Source organism: Garra rufa, chromosome 12 (genome assembly GCF_049309525.1).
Source record: "Garra rufa chromosome 12, GarRuf1.0, whole genome shotgun sequence".
Classification (NCBI taxonomy): Eukaryota; Metazoa; Chordata; class Actinopteri; order Cypriniformes; family Cyprinidae; genus Garra; species Garra rufa.
In genome coordinates this window covers 25,873,209-25,895,436 of record NC_133372.1, presented here as the reverse complement: position 1 = coordinate 25,895,436, position 22,228 = coordinate 25,873,209, and the positions used below count along the sequence as shown (strand labels likewise).

Sequence of the window (22,228 nt, the reverse complement as noted above, 5' to 3'; positions counted from 1 at the left end):
ACAACTTCTTAGCAATGCATATTGCTAATCAAAAAGAAAGTTAATATATTTATGATAGGAAATTTACAAAATATCTTCACGGAACATGATCTTTACTTAATATCCTAATGAGTTTTGGCATAAAAATAAATAATTTCGACCCATACAAATGTATTTTTGGCTATTGCTACAAATATACCTGTGCTACTAACAACTGGTTTTGTGATCCAGGGTCACATTTTAATGAAATAAACAAATAAGAAGCAATTAAATCGCATATCATGCCTTTTATTTTATTACATTTGTATTAATTGACAGCCTAAGTAAATGGCATGAAAATTATTAATAAAAATAAAAATGTATATTTAATACAAATAATGCTTTATCATTTTACAATTTAATCATTTATCTTTTTTTACATTTTACCATTTTTAAACTGTATTTTGGGGATGTGTGGCGGAAAAATAAAGTTATTTTTGTTTTCTTTGTGCACAAAAAGTTCTCGTAGCTTCATAAAATTAAGGTTGAACCACTGATGTCACATAGACTATTTTATCAAATCAGTCCTTACTACCTTTCTAGCATTGAATATTTGCGCTGCTGTCTATGCAGGGTCAGAAAGCTCTTCGAATTTCATCAAAAATATCTTAATTTGTGTTCTGAAGAAGAGCAAAGCTCATACAGGTTTGGAACAACATGAAGGTGAGTAATTAATGATAGAATTTTAATTTTTGGGTGAACTCTCTCTTTAACAAAGCTGTGCTGATTAGAGTAATTATAGTCTAATTGTTAGGCAATCAACATAAAAAGCACAATTTTACTCTATTTCACCCCAAAGTCAATTTTCTGTACATGCATTTACAGAGTAGCTTTTGAACCAGAATTGCTGGATTCAGCACTCTGTTTTAGAGCATGACAGCCTATCAATAATGTAGGCTAAAATGCTTCTAGACAGCAGAAGAGGTCTGAAAATTGGCTACATTAACTCTAACTCCCAAATTTAGTATTAATGTGTTCGAATTAGACTGCAAATGCACTATAATCCTTTCTAAATGTTATTATAAATATTACATATTATGATGGATGTTTTTTTGTTCGTTTTAGAAGCTGATCTGATAGGGTCCTTCCAACAATATTAAACCCCATTAACTTTAATTTTCTGAAAGAAAAAAAATGATATTTTACATTTTTGTTTGCTTGGGTTAATGCATAGATGTTTGGAACAACATGAGAGAGTGTAAATTATGACAGCGTTCATTCTGGAATAAAATACTAAAACTAAAACATTGTTATAGGTTTAACTAGTTTGAGAACCATTTGTTCATTCAAAAGAGACACCCTGGAGCGTGACATCATATCCTGCCACATTTGTTGTGGTGTAATTTTGCATGCTTAAAATCTAGTGTGATCGAAGTTAAAAAAAAATTCCAGACAAAAGTGGAGCTCATTCTCTCCCTGCTTTTCCTTCGCATTATTCCTTCCCTTCTTTCCTTATGCCCTCGTTACGTCATATGCACTCGGGGCAACCGCGTTGTAAGGCGTTTTACACACTTCAGTAGGATTCCCTCTGCTGCTCTAATGCTTTATCAACAAAGACGTAGGGGGTGATCAATTCTTACATGCCTTACGTAACAAATTGCTAATGAATGATGCTCATGTGAGAGCATGTGGAACTGCCGGTCACAAAAGGAGCTTCACGGTTTACTGACTAAAATGTAAAGTGCTCTGTTATGTAAGTCAATATGTAAAAGGATCACACTGTCCAATGCAGATCTTCAGAATAAAACATCAGACTGCATCTAGTACAGTAAATATTTGAGTGAAACACCAGTGATTTCCATTTCAGCAAGTCTTCTAGTATTAGCCCTATAAAGCCCCCCAAATTTTTTTTTACAAAACACTATGTTGACCAGCTGTGTCTCTGATAACATTCAGCAGAATTTTCTAATAAAATGTCACATGGAGACGATTAATCACATATTTCACTTAATTTTCTAATGGTTTTATAACTAGGTCATATTTGCAATTTTGTTTATTAGTAAGTGACAGCTGCTTTGTTGTATAGAAAAGCATAATCTCATACAGTTTGCCATTTTAATCTTCACAGCGGTTTCTATTTAAGGACATATTAGCGGCTGATGGCAAAACGGCAGGTGGGGAAAGTGAGAGGAATTGGGATGACACTGAAACCTAATAATCAGCTCCACAGGCCAGCAGAAAACAAGCTGTCCGCAGCATACCAAACACACTTCCATTACAATCTACATCCCTGAGAGAGAAGGAATTGGTATGGCATCAGACATCCATCTATTGACCTTTACATCAGGTCTGCCAACCTATGGAGATGCAAACAAGCACAGAAATGAACAGAAGTATCTCTGATGACCTGCTCCAAAGCTTATTAATGAGGGAAGAAAAAGAACATGATAAACAGCTTAACAAAATAGTTGACCTTAAAATGAACATTTTGCTGAAAATGTACTCGCCCTCAGGCCATCCAAGATGTAGATGAGTTTGTTTTTTCATGAGAAGAGATTTGAAGAAATTTGCACCAATGGAGCCTCTGCAGTGAATGGGTGCCGTGAGAATGAGAACTCAAACAGCTCATAAATAATCCATAGGTAATACCAAACACTTGCTTCTGGCTAAAATACGAGTCCTCTATCCATAATATTGCTTTCTCCAGTAAAAAAACAAAAACAAAAAACTGTATGAAACATGCACAGATCAAGAACTGTTTAACAAGTAAAAACAGTCCAAAGCAGTTCTAAACAAAAATGTCAGTGGATTTTAATGTGAGAGGACAACAGGGGATGGACTTTTTTTACATTTACATTTACATTTATTCATTTAGCAGACGCTTTTATCCAAAGCGACTTACAATTGGGAATACAACAAGTGATTCAACCTAAGGAGGTAGATCAACATAGGAAGTGCTCAAAAATACCATATATCTCAGGCATTATTAGATGAGTGCTGGATAGAAAGGGAAGATCAAAAAAGATTTTTTTTTTTTTTTTTACTGAAGAAAGTGTTATGAATTATTGAGTGATATTTTGGTAAGAAGCGACAGTTTATAATTAAAGGAACACGCCACTATTTTTGAAAATAGGCTCATTTTCCAGCTCCCCTAGAGTTAAACAGTTAAGTTTTACCATTTTTGAATCCATTCAGCTGATCTCCAGGTCTGGCTAAATTTACAAACTTATTTACATATTGGATGGTCTGAGGGTGAATAAATTCTCAACATATTTTAAAAAAGCTATGCTTTGTCATATGATAGATAATGATTGGTCGGCACCGAAAAGGCTTGTGGTTAGTGTGCCGACATAAAGCACATCTGTGCTTACGGCGACCAGAGTTCGATTCCCGTCTTTTGGTCCTTTGTACGGTGGCCGACAGAGGCCAACGCGCTGCAAACTTAAGAAAACACATGCAAACAGAAAAAACGACAACAAATTAAGAAAACATCTTCATCCGTTTTACAACACAGGCGCTGCAAATCCTCGCAACGCAAACACAAATACGGAAACGCGCTGCAAATTCTCACAACACAACCAAACTCAGAAACACGCTGCAAACACACGAGGGCGCTGCAAACTAACAAACGCGCTGCATATAGATCGGTCCACAACGGAAATGTTTCAGGGGGACCTCAAAAAGTGACGAACCTATCTGGGACCTGATTATTTGTTCAGTGGCTGTTGGTCAGAGCAGAGGTGTTATCGGTGAACTATCACCTTTTAATGATAGTATAGTATCATTTAAAGGTGATAGTGATATAAATAATCAGGTAATATAGTGATATAAATAATCAGGTCCCAGATGAGTTCGTCACTTTTTGAGGTCCCCCTGAAACATTTCCGTTGTGGACAGATCTATATGCAGCGCGTTTGTTAGTTTGCAGCGCCTTCGTGTGTTCGCAGCACGTTACTGAGTTTGGTTGTGTTGTGAGAATTTGCAGCGCGTTTCCGTATTTGTGTTTGCGTTGCGAGGATTTGCAGCGCCTGTGTTGTCAAACGGATGAAGATGTTTTCTTAATTTGTTGTCGTTTTTTCTGTTTGCATGTGTTTTCTTGTTTGCAGCGCGTTGGCCTCTGTCGGCCACCGTACCTTTGCCTATTCCGAACCCCCAACCTCCAACCAGTGCTTTCCTGTCTGCTCTTGACTGTCCTATCCAATGAAGGCAAAAAAACCAAACATAATAATAATAATAATAATAATAATAATAAAAAAAAGGAAATGACTGAACAACTGATGGGCTGCTATACTGTACATTCCATTGATCACACTGATAATGCTGAAACCAAGTGAAGTCTAGGAAGACTTGAATAAAATCACAAAATCAACTGACTAACCAATTAGGGTTTTTTCATAGGATCTTAGAAAAAAAACATCAACTAAAAAGAATGAAACCAGGTTTATCTAATTTTAATACTATAATTCAAAAGAAAATGATATCACTGGGAAACGGAAAAATAATTCAGACAGTTTAGTCGAGCATAATCTGAAGTGAGAAGAAAGCTAGAATTTACATTAGTTATATCATACACTTTTAATATAGGCTTTTTTTTCCCCTGAGGACCAATTATATTGGTAGTAAAGTTTTATAAAGCATCCCAGAATTTAAGTTTCATAGCACTTCTCAGTTTGCAGGCTTGCCGTCAGGACAAATATAGTTTTTAACCGTGTTATTCTTTAATAACACTTAGCGAAGCATTACATTGTGAGAAGTTAACAAAACTTAGGGTAGCACTTTATTTTACACACCTGTTCCTCACCGTAATTACTATAATAAGTACATAACACTTTACAATAAGGTGTCATTTGTTAACATTAGTTAATGTATCAACTAACATGAACGAACAATGAACAATACACTTTTTACACTATTTATTCATCTTTGTTAATGTTAGTTAATACAGATGTTCATTGTTTGTATATGTTAGATCACAGTGTTTGAACCCTTTCCCACAATGACTGAATGATTTTGAGATTCATCTTTTCACACTGAGGGACTCATATGCAACTATTACAGAAGGTTCAAATGCTCACTGATGTGCCAAAAGAAAAAATTATGCATTAAGAGCTGGGGGGTGAAAACTTTTGAACAGAATGGGTACGTGTACATTTTTCTTATTTTGCCCAAATATCATACCTTTTCATTTAGTACTGCCCTTTAGAAGCTACAGAAGATAGCTACATGTTTCCCAGATAACAAAATAAGTTACATTTACCCTGATCTTCAAATTCAAAAAGGTTTCACCCCCCGGCTCTTAATGTATGGTTTTTCCTTCTGGAGCATCAGTGAGCGTTTGACCCTTCTGTAATTTTGTAAACTTTCGAATGGGGTCATTTTTATGAATTCAACTATTATTTTCTCTTGTGGACTATATATAAACATTTTTTATGAACAATATCTTATTTAGGTCAGTACCAAATAAACAATACGCATTTTTTATTCTCCCTCTTATTGTGGTTACATAATTAACATTTTGCAGATTCTGAAAGGGGGATGTAAACATTTGACCTCAACTGTACATGCTGTAAAATAAAATGCAACCACAATCTGTGCTGAAACCCGTTTCAAGAGACATACAAGCTTAGAAATGTTCATGCAACCTAGGACAAGATGTCAGCTGGGAAAACTGAGAGGTTGATAAAATACTTAAACCAATGGGTGATGCACATTCTTATGGTAAAACAAAATCGATTACAAAAGCCATGAATTCATAAAACAGCAAGCTTTCATAACACACATGGAAAAAACAAGCATATCAGAGACTCATTCACCACTTTCTGTGTGGCAAGCACATCTCAGCAGGATTAAATCAATGCGATACAGAGCACAGCTTAGCTCAGAAACTTCATCCGACAAATGCGCAGGTTTCAAGCTAAGCAAAGGAGCATCTGAGAAAGGATGCATGTGAGCTTTAATTCTCAATGTGGAAATCTTGTGCATCCAACAGACTTCAGTCAGGCATCTATAGAGCTGGATGACAGCATGGACAGAGGTGCTGTATTATTTAAACAATCTTCAGTCCCGTTCACACAAACCTACTCTAATTTTTATTTCCTCAGCACTATACGAACCCACCAGACACCAGCAAACTAATGCAATTTTCAAAATAGATGCTGCTAGCTTACATTTAAATTCAAGACCTGTGCTTAAGATATTATTATGCTAATTCTGATCATGAATTGTCTACCTGATCTCATGACAAAAACGTACCTGTGGGAACTCTTTTGCAAGACAATAAATGATGCAAAATACATACCAATAAGTACATATCACTGCAGTTTGCAACAGAAATGAACACTAGAGGTGGTAAAACAGCAAGCACTTGTAAACGTTTTCATATACATTTATGCTTACAGCTCCATATGTTTCGTTTTCTGGATGTAACAAGCTTGCTCAGTAGCTCAGCCAGCATGGAATTGGACTTAGAATTACTGTACTCACGATGAAAGAACTATGAAAAATAAGCTAAAACAGCATGCTTGCGATTGGGTTTTTACATCACTTTCGCTTTTCTTCATGCTATCAGGTAGGTTTAGGTGTAGTGCAGATGGTACATTATTTTAAAACGTCACAGAGTATTAGAGTTATAGCACCACTCAACGGACATTTCAAGCTAGAACTGCAGTGACATGTACAAAACCAACGTCACATAAAATGTACCCTATGTACGTTCATCTGTTTCGGGGTGGGGGAAAAAAAGCACTTTATAAGCGCCACTCAGTGGACATTTCTGTTGGAAACTGCATCGATTGTACATATTTCGCGTCTCGTGAAAAAGTTCCCAAAGGTGCATTTTTGTCATGAGATCAGGTTAGGAATTGAGGTGTAACTATATGCCTGAACATCTGAATGCCTGTTTATTTTTGTCAAACCAATTTATTCTTCGTATGCAACTACATAATAATTTTAATGTTGCTAGAAGAGTGTTCAGTTTTTTTTCCCAGAACAGATGAACGTACATATGGTACGTTTTATGTGACGTTGGTTTTGCAGGCGTCACTGCAGTTTAGACTTAATATGTCCATTAAGTGGGGCTATAACTCTAATCCTGCATGATGTTTTAAATTAACGTACCAACTGCACTACAGCTACACCTCTCCAATAGTATAAAACGCCGTGTATAAAAGTGACGTAAAAAATGCAAATCGCAAGCATCATCTTTCAGCTCTTTCAAGCGTGAGTCTGGTCCATGCCGGCTGAGCTATCGAGTAAGCTTAATGTCCGCAAAGCGAAATATATGAACCTGTAATCATAACGGTATACAAAAACAATTACAAGTGTTTGCTGTTTTACCACCTCTAGTGTTAATTTCTGTTATTAAATGCAGTGAAATGTACTTACGTTCCCACAGGTATGTTTTCATCTTGAGATCAGGTAGGTGAATACATAATACACTGATACGTTAATTTACACAACTTGACATGTAAAAAATGCAGAAATTAACACATGTAGGTGTTGTTCATATTAGCTCATGATACTTAATGCATTCAATCTTATTGTAAAATGTTACAGTTAAGTCTTGAAATGCTTTTCATTGACTGTAAGCTGTAGTAGTTTTACTTATTCATGATTGTGCAATTCACTATCTGTAAACCGGCAGCAAGATGCAAAACCTATAAATAAAACATTTACCCTATGAGGCATTATAAAAGACTCTTTAAATTAGCCAAGCATGATCTATATTTAGACAGATGTTTGGTCAAAATTAAACTCAATATCACACAAATAATTTAAGAGGCTACCCAACATGCAGATAGCCACGTTTCAGCAAAGCACAAATGCCAAGAGGTCATCTCTTTGCTTGCTCTACTCTACCGGGGATTGACGGCCATTAGGAGTTAACAAGGGCTTCCCCAAGCTCTCTGATCTCACGCTTAGCAGAAAAGAAGGTTCAGCTATAATGACAGAAAGGGTTTTAGGACTGATCAGTCTGTGCAGGCGCAAAGTGACAAGCTGTAATTCAGTACACTGTGCAAGATGCGATGCTCTGAGACGCAGACAGCGGAAATCAACCATTCAGTCATGAAATAACGAAAAACAAGCATTTTCCAAGCATCCTATTTACACAGAGCGGATATAATTGGGATGCAAGCTAAAACACCCAGAGGACCAGGCAGTTATGTAACTAAAAGAACTTGCCATCCCGCGCTGAACTAGACAAGCAGAAAATGGACCGAAAAGAGTCCTGGGCCTGAGCTTTGGTCCTTTTCAGGAATGAAAACTTCGATTGGGTTGTCTACATTCAGCTTCAAGCTGAAATCAGTCTATTTCAGCAAACAGAAGCAGAGAAGTCCCTCAGGATTTTTTTCCCAGACGCATGTGGTTTGTGCACATTAGTGGTGGAATTATAGACAGGATGGCACACATATTTGAAGTGCGTTGTATTTGAAATCCTAGTTGGGAGAATATCACCTTCGGCTGTTCAATCTGCCAACGTCAGAGCTCTTGTTGAGAGCTTGTTTCATTTTGCAAGACTAAATCTGGACAAATGGAAACTCTGTAAGACTTCCGACCTAAACCACACATGAATATTAGGATCACATGCAAAGGAATGGCTCATTGCCATGAGGGTGTAACCTGGAGCATATGTTCAGATCTTAACCCACTAAAGGTGTCATCAGCAAAATTATCCTCAGTGTGAGGACAATTAGGACCAATTAAGCAATTGTCAGTCATGCATCTTTGGTACAAATTCAAAAGAAGCCCCTACCTTGCATCCAAACATAAGTGAGATGGTGCTGTTGGTGCATGCTACTTTACAGTGGCACAACATTGGCGAAAAGCAATCCAAGTTTTTGATGCTGGGAGACATTCTCTCTGTGCCCGGGCACTTCAATCCATCAGCAATTGAGGTGCCGGCCAATTGCTTCCACAAGCGCTGGCCGCTGCCTGCTCTTGACGTGCGCCCTCATCTCGGTCTGTGGCAGGGGGAGCAGAAGCGGCGACGTGATGCCTTCATCCAGTGAGCCCTTGACAGTTGAGTCCACCGCTCCTCCGTCCTATCTCTCGCTTGACTCGACTCAATCGGCCCGACAGATTAAAGCGCTCCCGAAGAGAGCTGCACTTGAGGGAGCTCTGGAGAAGCCATGCTGCCTGCCGTGACCAGGGGGTGTTACGGTGGGAGGAGGAGGAGGTGCAGGAGGAGGGTTAGAGGGCAGTGGAGTGCGCAGGGTCTCGTGTCACAACGCAAAGATCCATTAGTGCTGCTGCACTTCCACCTGCTGCAGAGGAACCGCTGCCATGACTCGGAGGAAAGAGGAGCAGGTTCGGACGCTCTCCTACTCAACTATCCAAACAAGACGAGGAGAGCGGCACAGAGAGAGAGGAGAGGTAAGCAGACTGAAGGGGGAGGGGCGAGCAGTAGCGTTGCGCTTATTACACAGTTCACTAGAGAGAAACTGAAGAGTTTCTGAGATGAAGGTTGCAGCGTGCTGACCGGGAGAATGGGATAAAAATGATCCAGACCATTCGGAGGTGAAACCGGGGGAAGCAGAGACCAACCGATTTACAATTGCAAGGACAACAAACGGCAGCTAGTATGATGACCTGATGTGCAGTTATGAAATCAGATCTTAAAGAGCAATAAGCCAGTGAAGTTATAAACTTGACAAGAAATAGATGACGGTAGTTTATCATACACAAGGATATATTGTCCCTCAAACCTATTGTTTTCTCGAGCAAAACAAAGGTCTAGCAATGAGAGCAGTGTCTAAAAATTGCTTTAAATGCATCTGCCATGAAACCGAACCATGCAAGTGATTGCGTAACTCACTGTTTACTGCACAAATTTGCAACAGCTTCTCTGGTAAAACTGCATCCGTCATAAAATCGTGAATATTTAATGTTATACAGGGGAAAATAAAATAAGGAATTAAAATATACTAAACACTTCCTAGATGAACTTCTGATGCTACTACTACCACTACTACTACTACGTGATGTGATGTTCTCTATTAAGTTTTACTTACTCAAAGAATTACTGAGGCGTTTGGTAAGAGTTCATTCTAAAAGACAGTAAGAAAAACCCTGAAACTAGGTATGCACAAATTGGGGGGGAAATATCTAATAAAAATACCATTAAGAATAAAACTCATGTTATTATCATCATCATTAGTATTATTTTTTTAAATCATGATATTATTAAATACAAATATTAAACAAAGTAACACTGAAAAAATAAAAAGAATATTTAAGAAAAAGATCATAATTTGATTGTACAGTACAACTGTAAAATCGCTGTATTAGTATTCAAAGGCTTAGTTTACTTCCAGAATAAACATTTTCTGATGATTTACTCACCCCCATGTTATCCAAGATGTTCTTTCTTTCTTCAGTCGAAAAAGGAAGTTTTTGAGAAAAATATTCCAGGATTTTTCTCTATATAGCACATTTCAATGGGGATCAACAGGATAAAGAGCCATATTGCAGTTTCAATGCAGCTTCAAAGTGCTCTACACAATCCCAGCCGAAGAATGAGGGAAAGCAAAACAATCAGTCAATTTTCTTAAAAAATAAAAATAAAATGTATATACTTTTTACTATAACCACAAATATTCACCTTGCACTAGCTCTGCGACTACACACATTACGTAATCACTTTGTAAAGGTTACTTGTGGTTACTTCGGTTCAAAAAGGTAGGGTAAGGTAAAAAACTGAGAAATTTTTTTCCTCCAACTTCAAAATTGTCCAACATTGTCTGCACGTTTGCTTGGTAAACACTGGGTACTTGCACATTTGGCATACAGTACATGACGTCAAATTTGCATTTGTGGTTAAAAAAAAAGCATAAAAACTTTTAATTTTTTTCAGAAAAAGACAATGTTTCACTACATAAAACCCTTATTCCTCTTCTGGGATCATGTAGAGCCCATTGAAGCTGCATTGAAACGGCAATTTGGACCTTCAACCCATTGATCCCTAATGAAGTCCACTATATGGAGAACAATCCTGGAATGTTTTCCTCAAAAACCTTAATTTCTTTTCGACTGAAGAAAGAAAGACATAACATTTATTTATTCATTTCATTTGAACATCTTGGATGACATGGGGTGAAAAATGTTATTCTGGAAGTGAACTAATCCTTTAAGGCTTTCATAATTTCTTCAAATGTTAAAACACTGAACTTGGTGGGAAACCACAAGTCATTAAATCCTCTCTTTTGGTCACAGCAGCCAATTTAAAAGCGTTTCTCTTTACAAGTTTGGGAAGATAGTTGGCACATACTGCATTCCCAAATGCACATTATAAGCGACCCAAAATCAGAGCACATGCAGAGGAGATGCATTAGTGCAAAATTTACTTTTTTTTTAATATTGATTAACAATGCTGTCCCATTTAAAAAAAAACTATAAATCAACTTCAAATAGATAACCTTTTTGGTTGATAATGAACAAACAACCATTAAAATAAGACAATTCTAAACAAATGTTGCTTGGACAAAAATATGTTGTCCTGTTTGTAAAAAAGAATGCGTAATAGTTTTATAACGACCATTAAAGGTTAATTTCAGCATTTTAGGTGACATTGTGGAGGTCCTCCTAAATTATAAAGCATGAGTTTATTAGCAGCCTGTAATGAATCTGAGTGTGATCATTTCTCCTCTGCCCCTCCTCCCTCCTGCCCCCCTGCCACACTACATCATTTGAGCTGTTACATCATCAGAGTGCAGGGAGGCATGCAGATCCCAGACTACTACAGCACAAACACACATGCACATAAACCTCACTATTAGAAACAAAAGCGGCATCTGTCGCAGGGCATGCCAGCTTCATCTGGCTACTGGAGGAAAAACCTCTTTTCATTATACAGTAACATTCTACTTATTTCATAATGCTAAACACTAAAACTGGACCACAAAACCTCTTAAAGTAGCACGGGTATATTTGTAACAATAACCAAAAATACATTGTATGGGTCAAAATTATCGATTTTTCTTTTATGCCAAAAAGCATTAGGATATTAAGTAAAGATTGTGTTTCATGACGATATTTTGTACATTTTCTACCGTAAATGTATCAAAACTTAAATTAGGATTAGTAATATGCATTGGTAAGAACTTCATTTGGACAACTTTAAAGGTGATTTTCTTAATATTTAGATTTTTTTTTTTTTTTTTTGCACCCTCCAATTCCAGATTTTCATATTGCATCTCGGCTAAATATTGTCCTATCCTAACAAATCAATGGAAAGCTTATTTATTCAGCTTTCAGATTATGTATAAACCTCAATTTCCAAAAACTGACCCTTATGACAGTTTTTTTGGTCCAGGTTCACATTTTTGTTATAGCATTGTGACCACTCTAAAACTGTGAGTATCTAAACAGGATTTGCATTCATGTGTTTTCAAAACTTATAGACATATTCTTCTGAGTGATTGTTAAAAATAACTCAATTAGATTAAGTATTGCTAAGATGCATGATGGTAATAAAAAGCCACATAGACCAAGTTAATTTCTCCTTAACTGCCAAATTTTAAGAGCTTAGGTTAAAATATTTCCATGGTTTTTATGTATTATGAACAGAAAACCATCCATCCTCCAATCCTATCTTCAACAAAGTGATTTAATCTGGCAGTGTGACACTGGTGATATATACAATGAGGAGTTTCGATCCAAAAAAAAATTATTCATCCAAAGCTGAAGCTTATTAACTTCTAAATCAATCCCTCCCGCTGAGAGTTTCAAGGAGAAAAGGACGATTTGTGCGCAGATCCATAAACTTAGCTTGGCGTTGAAGCATTTCTTCAAGCAAAAGTTTGTGTATTGCTGTGTGCTCAGCAGTTTCTGTGAGAACAATGAGGACTTCTCTCCTAATAAATTGTGTACGCAGGCTGATGCTAATCATTTGACTGCCTCGCTGAAGCTCTCAGAGAATATCTAGATGGCAGACTGCTGAATTCCCACGATACCATCAAAGAATCAGATACCAGTAGGACTGAAAATGTAGGAAGTGTGTGCGGAGACTCGAATCCATAAAGCGGAGAGAAACTTGTCTCTCATTGGCCAGATGGTTCTTTGTTCCAACATTTATTTCTGCTGAAATTTGTCTTTTAATACCTGGATGCAATCTTCTCCATAAAGAGAAAAGGCTATGTGATGAGATGGAAGGAAAAGTTACCAAACTAAACAAAAGTTATCAAGGTGATGGCGGATATGGCAATATGCCATATGGTATACAGTCACATAACTCAGGATATTCAGAGATTATCTGAAGGTGAAGACATATTACAAGTATTACAATCAGTTTGTAATATGAGGCAGCCATTTTTTATTGTTTGCATTTTTTTAACCCCAGCCCTAATACACTATATTGCCAAAAGTATTGAGACACCCCTTCTAATGAACAGGTTTGACTACTTCAGTAATTTCCATAAGTACAAATCTTATTGTTTAAGCATATAATTATGTTCTAGGGAACTGTGTTCTTCTAATTTTATAGCAACAGTTTGGACATGTCCTTTTTATGTTCTAACATGACAGTGACAATGTGTATTAGGCAAGGTTAAAAAAAAAAGAAATGATTGATTCAGTCAATGTGGAAGAACTTGAATGGTCTGCAGAATGCAAAGTCCTAATCCCAGATAAACTTGTTTGGTGTGGCTTTAAATGCAGACCTTGAGCCAAAAACTCAATCAGCAAACACCAATGACTTGTTCATAAACTAGGGTGACCATACGTCCTCTTTTACCCGGACATGTCCTCCTTTTTGGCTATAAAATTATGTCCGGGGGATTTTGTAAAATATCATAAAATGTCCGGGTTTTTTACCTCATTTCACTGACCGTCATTAATTCAACACTTTAAATGCAGCCACTGCCCACCGGCATTATTCTGAGGTACCTGTCTGATGACGTGAAAGACCCAATTGTCAAAACAAAACAAACGAGGAGCTGCTCTGCAAGAGCTGTGTCACTAACATGCCGAAACGCAAATGTAGTTTCACAGACGAATTGCAAAAAAAAAAAATACCCGACGTTCATTCGTGGTCGTGATAAATGGGAAGCATTGTGCACCATCTGCACCTATGCTGCCCTCCAAAGGCAAAGTGCAGTAACTACACCAACACTGAAACAGAGAAAAATGCCTTTAAAGGTTTTAGGCCAGCTAGTCAAACATGTTGACACTCTTGTTTCTCGGAAACATTCTCGTTTCTTTGGGACAAAATTGATCAGGAGACTTTGCCACAAGACAAAACAGTTTTCATAAAGTCCATTTTAAGCCTCAATTTTGACCAAATGCGTAGTTACTGCACTTTGCCTTTGGAGGACAGTATGTGTCTGTTGCCAATAAAGGCAAATCAATTTAAATATGAATTAAAATAAATGTGTGATTTCTATTATTGAGCCCCGGGGGGGTGTGCATCCTGGGGAGGGTGTCCTCTTTTTGGATTCTCAGAATATGGTCACCCTACATAAACTATATGGACAAATGTATTGGGACACCCCCTTCTTTAGAACAGAAAAAGGCACTTCCAAAACTGTGGCAAAAAGGATGGAAACATAATTCATTGTATTTCCATCACTGTTGAAACGGATTTGGAAGTGTCTAAAATGACTGTACCCATATGTACAAGTCATTGGTGTTTGGTGATGAGTTTTTGGCTCAAGGTTTGCATTTAAAGTCACACCAGAGGTGTTCAGTTGGGATTAAGGCTTTATGCAGACAAGTCAAGTTCTTTCACACTGACTGAATCATTTCTTTTTGAATCTGGGCTAATACACAAAGGCATTGTCATGATAGAATAGAAAAGGATCCTACCCAAACTGTTGCTATAAAATCAGAAGAACACAGTAAAATCAGAAGAACACAGTTCCCTAGAACATAATTATATGCTTAAACAATAAGCATAGATTGTACTCATGGAAATGACTAAAGTAGTCAAACCTGTTCATTAAAAGGAGGTGTCCCAATACTTTTGGCAATATAGTGTATATGTAGGAAAGGGGCTATATGTGACACTGGACCACAGAAGTCTTAAGCAGCACAGGTATATTTGTAGCATTACATTGCATGGGTCAAAATTATCTTTTTTTTTTTTCACGATTTTCTCAATATTTAGATTTTTTTTCTCAATATTTCAGATTATGAGGAAATAGTGGAAAATAGGACTAGAAATAGGACATTGAGGATATGAGGACATTAACACATATACTTCCATCTCCAGAGCTGCTCTTAAGAGTCATTTCACCAGATTTACACAATTTTATTTGGAAGAAACTTGAAGAAATTATGACAAAAATGTATTACTATGGTATAGTCATTTCACAAGCTTTACACATATTTATTTGAGAAAAAGCTACCACCAAATAAGTTTAAGTTACCACCAAAAGTTAAGTTTAACTTTAAAATTACGGCAAAAATATACTACTATTGTATACTAAATACTTTGAAAATGTAATCAAATAAAATATATTTTTCTTTGTCAAAGATTTAGTACATTTTTTAGTACAGTTTTATTAATTCATTTTATTGGGCACCATTTTTGATGAAATATTTGTTATTTATTAATTTGTTGAAGGGATAGTTCACTCAATTTTGATGAATCTGAGAGCTTTCTGACCCTGCATAGAGAGAAATAATGACTTTCTTTAACCATTTCTTCTGTTTCGTGTCTTCTCTACCTTTCTAGGCCTTGAACATGGTAATTGTGCTGAAAATCTTTTGAAAATCATATATTGAGAAAATCGCTTTTAAAGTTTAAGTTCTTAGCAATGTGCATTACTAATCAAAAATTTATTTTTGATATATTCACAGTTGGAAATATACAAAATATCTTTATGGAACATGATCTTTACTTAATATCCTAATGATTTTTGGCACTAAAAAATGTTATTAATTTTGACCCATGCAATGTAATGCTACAAATATGACAGAATTTTCTCTTTTCTTAATCTCTTTAAATCATAAATCACAGAATCAAGAAAAATCTCACAGAAAATCAATAAAATGGATTTCATGGGGCCCTAAATGAAAAGGTAGCTACTCTGTGGAGTCAATTCTGAACAAACAGGTTATGTTTACATTCATTCTCAAGGTCTAACAAACATGTGGAAAGCATTTCCTTTTCAAGTAATGGTAAATGATATTGTGATAAATATTGATACTGTATGATAAAGAACCAAAAATATAGTGACAATACTTGTGGCCATAATCGCCCAGCCCTAGTCAATCATGTATAAATGATCAGTTAGATTATGTTTAATTAGTAGGATTAAGTTTAATTAAAGTTGGAGTTATTTCCCAATTATGTGTTTATTTAGGTTTGGTTTAGTTTCTAGGTGTGGATAGAGTAGTAAGATACAGTGTTAATCTTTACATTTGTGTGTGAACCTTCCATGAGCTCTGAAATATGGAGTATCTGCACTCACTGGACTAAAGTGCTATGATGACACACAGTGGTCAAATGTCAGACACAGAAAGCACAGCTCTTTCTCAGTAAGAACAGAAATGTACTCAATCACTGAAGTACCTCCTAAATACCACAAACCTTGAATATTATAATGACACAGTCTGTCTAATACTTAGTCAAATACATTGTCAAAGGGATCCAGGTGACTGGGTCCATTTATGATCTCCATCATATCCTGACAGACAATGACTGGAGGAACTGAAGTGATGAGAACATGTCTGAAACAATTCAATTATGTCACAGCTTTGACATTAATGAAACAGAAGACAGAGAGATTTAATTCAACAGTACTCATAAATACTTCATATAACATTAAGCTGGACAAGGAGCATGTGAATTTCAAAGACAGAGTAGGGATGTGGAAAATTATGTATTTTTAAAATCAATTAGTCAGTGATTTGTGTTAACGATTAGTCGATTAATTGGTCTTAAGGAGGCTCTGTATAATTAGGCTGATGTTGGGTTCATCTGACTGATCGGACTAGTTTTTTTTTTTACAAGCCATTTACATAAGACGTTCCTTGCATTTTAAAGACCTAAATGGGGCGCAGCGAAATGGAACAGAACAGAACAGGGTCTCAGGACTCATTTTTAAATAAGCTGACACAAATAGTGATTGTGGGTCACACAGACAACATCAAAAACTTAATACAGACTAGTTGGACAACTTAACTATGACTTTGTGCAATTATAAAAACAGGTATACACACACACACACACACACACACACACAGGTAACACATTAGAATAAGGTTTGGTATGAAAGATTAGTGGATGCAATATTTGTATTTATTTATTTTATTGGTAATACCATGCATACAGTAATAAATTTAAACATTGCAAGTTGTATGAGTTAACATAGTATATCTAGTATAACCAATGTATATTTTTACTTACAAAAGTATACTTATAACTGAAAATTCATTTAGATTTATATTGCATTATTTAAGATTAAAATGTTTATTACGGGGTTATTATAGTTAAGTAAAAATAAAACAAAAAATACTTTGGTTACTTTAAATAAAATAAATGGTAAAAGATAAATAAATAATAAAACAATACACATTTACATTTATTTTATTTGCATCTTTATTTGTCAATTTCATCTCATTTTCATTTAGTTTAGCTTGATGTACTAAAATAACTAAAATTAACATATTTAATTGACATATTTACACTACAAGTCAAAAGTTTTTGAACAGTAAGATTTTTAATGTTTTTAAAGTAGTATCTTCTGCTCACCAAGCCTGCATTTATTTGATCCAAAGTACACCAAAACGAAAAGCAAAAATTTTAAACCATTAACATTTAAAATAACTGCTTTCTATATGAATATATTTTAAAATGTAATTTATTCCTGTGATAAAAGCTACATTTTCAGTATCATTACTCTAGTCTTCAGTGTCACACGATCCTTCAGAAATTATTCTAATATGCTGATTTGCTGTAAAAAAAAAAAAAAAAAAAAACATTTATTATTATTATTATTAAAAATATTTCAAACTGTTGAGTACATTTTTCAGGATTCTCTAATGAACAGAAAGATCAGCATTTATATGAAATAAAAATCTTTTGTTATATTATAAATTATACCATTCAAAAGCTTGACGTCAGTATATTTTTTGGGGGAAAGAAATTACTTTATTTTTATTTAGAAAGAATGCTTTAAATTGATCAAAAGTGATGATAAAGACATTTATAATGTTACAAAAGATTTCTATTTCAGATAAATGCTGTTCTTCTGAACTTTCTATTCATCAAAGAAACCCCCGCTGTTTTCAACATAATAAATATAAAAAAAATAATAAATGATTAATTAATAAATATTTTGCTGTACTTTGGATTAAATAAATGCAGGCTTGGTGAAGAGAACAGACTTTTAAAAAAAAACAAAAATCTTAAGCCCCGTTCACATTACACGCGACACGCAGCGACAAAGCGACGCGATCCCATTCATTTCAATGGAGAGCTGGCGATTTCCGGCGACGAGAGCGACAGCGGCCGTCAGCGACCGTTGGCGACCGGATGTGGGCGTGTCCAGCGATGCGACAAAGTTCAGAATCTCTCAACTTTATGCAAATGAAGAGCGACTTTCGGGAGCGACAGCCAATAAGAAAGAAGACGATAGTGTTCATGTGATCATTCTCCTTTCAGCTCCAGCAGAGATGGAGGAGAAATTAATTCTTGCCGTTAGCAATTGTCCTGTTTTATATGAAATGTCCCTGCCCACATATAGGGACATGAATTTAAAAAATGAGGCATGAAAAGGGGTGGCCGATATCGTGGGAATTCCAAATAGGTTTTTAATGAACTAAACGTACCATATTAAAAATAATATTAACTGCATTAAAATGAATTGTAACCTGCTTGTCTTTGTTTCTGAAGTTGCTTTGGATAAAGACGTCTGTTAAATGTTAAACACTCCATACTCACATACACAATGAGTAATGAGAACGGCCACTAGCGACCTCATCGCCAGCCTCTAGCGACATGCAGAAGTCGCTGCTAGTGTGAACGGGGCTTTAGGGTTCAAAAACTTTTGATCGGTAGTGTATACAGAAAATATAAACGTGAACTTAATTCAAAATATTAATAAAAATAATCAGTATGTATAATAGTCAGCATAGTATGTACAATAGTATAAATGATACAAATATAGCATTGGTTCATAATTTACAACGCTAAATGCATTAATTAATGAATTCAAACTCATTGTAAAGTGTTACCAAAAAGAATTATGCAAAATATTATAACACTGTGCATTGGTGAGTTGTCTTGGGAAAATTTAGCAGCAGAAATAAAAAAATAAATAAAAACTGTGCTAGAAAAGCATGAAGAACATTTGTACCAACTCAACAGTCTGATTATTAACCTCAAGGGTAGACCATCTGTTAACTACATTAAAAAAAGACTGCAGCTCAGCGAGCAGCTAGATGTGAAGAAACCAATTCCTCAAAACACCAACAAAAAAAAACACAGATCCCATACCTTGCTAGAAAAAATATATATATATAAAAAAAAAAAAAAACACACGTCAGAATCAATATACAGGCCTGTTAAAATAGGTACTCTGATGACACTATAGCATGGATTTTGACATTGACTGCAGGGATGCGTTTTCAGCAGGAAATAATTAAGATTGACAGCTTGTCAGGCTACTTAGATTTATTGAGCCGCACGTAAGCCAGTTAACACTTCAGTACAGGATAGACCTCGCAGGGGAAATACCCCACGGGTTCATTTACGGCCATGGAGACAGTTGTAACTGGAAACATCACTTAAGATTTTAATGGAGGTAGTGGTCCGTCTTTCATGACAAAAATTTGATTATTCAGTCTAGCAAGTATTTGGCTTCTCATGTTCTCTCTTCTTTGATTTCCCGCCCACAGCAAGGTATAGAGTATGTTTAGGCCCTGTCTGCATGACTGACTCTTCCACACGGATGGTCCCGCCCTCCCCGATCTGCAATCTGTCACACTGCCTCACATAGACGAACTGTTGCTCTCGCACAGCCACGTGGGAGCTCTCTGGGATAGCCCTGCTAACCTATGGCGACAGCTCTGGAGGTATCAGTCATATATAAACGCCTCTTTCTTCTACAATGCACAGAGAGCTTCAGCTCCAGCACTTCTGGAAGAAGATGAGGAACTCCCCTCTCATTCATCATTTTGACAAATGAAACTGCTTTCTCTCATGGAAATGCAATGAATTTGGTCATTTGCTCTGTTTTGGCATTTCGGCCTGAAATGAATCCTGTCAATATCCTTGTTTAAATTACATGCATGTATTTGTTCAGACATAATGTCAATTAGCGTTCCTAATCATATGACATTCATGTGTCTGTCTTTAGTATTTTTATCACTTATTACTGATCGAGATTTAGGCAAATTAAGCAGTGGTTGTTCTGAAAGGTTCTGAAAGTCATGCAGGTGATCCTGAATTTTTAATGACTGCTCATTAAATATTTATGAGTTAATAAATATAATATAAACAGAATGCATAACTGAAATATTTACCTTTACCAGTTACCTTTCTTGGGTGAACAGGGGCTTCTCTAACATACATACAACTGAAAATTAGTGTGGCTACATCTATTCACAAAGTCAGTCAAATATTGAGCACCTGTTTCAACAAGGAAGTTATTTTATTTCCTCTGTATCTCCAGTTCGCGGTATACTAGACCAGAACATTGTGGTCACTGTGTTTTTTCCTCCACACAAACCATTTCCTGGTTTCACTCAATACAGTAGAGGGCAGTGTTAAATTACTTTCTGACACTCAAGGATGTGAATATAACTCACCACAGGAAAAGAAAAAGGTGGGATTTGGGTGGCAAGGTTCACATGAAAGACTTAAAGCTACCTTACACATTTTAAAATGACCTGAAAAATAATGGCATAGGATGTATGTCAGAGGAATCTCAGAGGAGAAAGCAAAACAAAACACTGGTCACAAATTAGAAGTACAAAATGAGGATTTGTTAAGAACAATGTCAGAACATTTCGATATAAGCCAAGAGGCTTGTTTCTTTTGGTAAACAAAGAAAACTTTGCTTGCTTTGCTTCTATAAACAAACATTTGAGCATTCTTATAAACTTCTTAATTTGTTCTCTCTTAAAAGATTACTCCACTTCCAAAATAAAAATTTCCTGATAATTCACTCACCCTCATGTCATCAAAGATTATGTCTTTCTTTCTTTTCTCGCACAAAAGTTTGAGGAAACCATTCCAGGATTTGTCTCCATTTGGTGGACTTGCAGTTTCAGTGCAGCTTCAAATGGCTCTATACGATCCCAGAGTTATAAAGGTCTTATCTAGCAAAACAATCGGTCATTTTCTTAAATAAAGTAATTTTTTTACACTTTTTAACCACAAATGCTTGTCTTGTCTAGCTCTGTGATGCACACGTGTACTCTGTGCACTCCGGTTCAAGACAGTTAGGGTATGTCGAAAAACTCTAATTTTTCTCTATCTACATCACTGTTTTACCTTTTTTTTGTAAAGGGCATTTAATCTTTGCATGTTTATTGGTAAACACTGAGTTCGTACTTCTGCATCGATGTAGGGTTGGGCGATGTCGACCAATTTGGCATCGTACACTGTCTAATGTGAAACATTGTGATGGACAGTGGCATCGTCCGGGGGAGGGGTTGAGGAATGGTTTTTTTGAAATAATTAATTCATAACGAATTAATTAATTGTAGCCTACCGTTTCCACCAGTGCTCAATTTGAGCCGGATCCTGTTCCAGAAAATGTCAGATTTGGATTTTTGCGTTCCGGTATTTGTTTTTAAAGATCAGGCATTAACAAGTGGATTCGATCGTGACAGTGTGTGCGTGCATACGAGACAGAGCAAGCATGGGTTTATGTAGATGTATTTGGAGGACATGTGTTGGTCTTTAACATATTTTCAACCAATCGGCTTTTTTAAGTTCAAAATCGCTCTCATTGATTGCTTACTGCTTAACTCACTCTCGCCAAACGCATTTAATGAGCAGCGGAATGTTTAGAGAGAAAGTGTAATATCAGAAATAATACCAAATCAAGCGAAATACTATTATGTATTAACATTATAAATACTATAAACATAGTTATAATTTAGTTACCCTGACGCCAAAACAAATCATTTAAATGTAACGGTATTCAGAACAGGAATGAAGCAAAATATATAAAGTTAAGAAACCAAAACAAAGAGAAACTAAAAACACCAGGCGTTGGGCTCACGTACCTCTGTAATTCGGCACGAATCCAAGTGTTTCCATATTCCCAATGTATTTGAATGATAAACTGTTATTTATAATGTATACTAGGCTTTGTAC

The 22,228-nt window shown here is 36.0% G+C and overlaps 1 long non-coding RNA gene across 1 annotated transcript; it reads left to right on the top strand.

Moving 5' to 3' along the window:
- The first annotated feature begins 8,716 nt into the window (after window positions 1-8,716).
- On the top strand, window positions 8,717-21,072 carry LOC141346485 (uncharacterized). The gene is made up of 2 exons (XR_012357221.1): window positions 8,717-9,330; window positions 19,798-21,072. It is a non-coding gene; the product is annotated as an uncharacterized lncRNA (long non-coding RNA).
- Window positions 21,073-22,228: the final 1,156 nt, after the last annotated feature.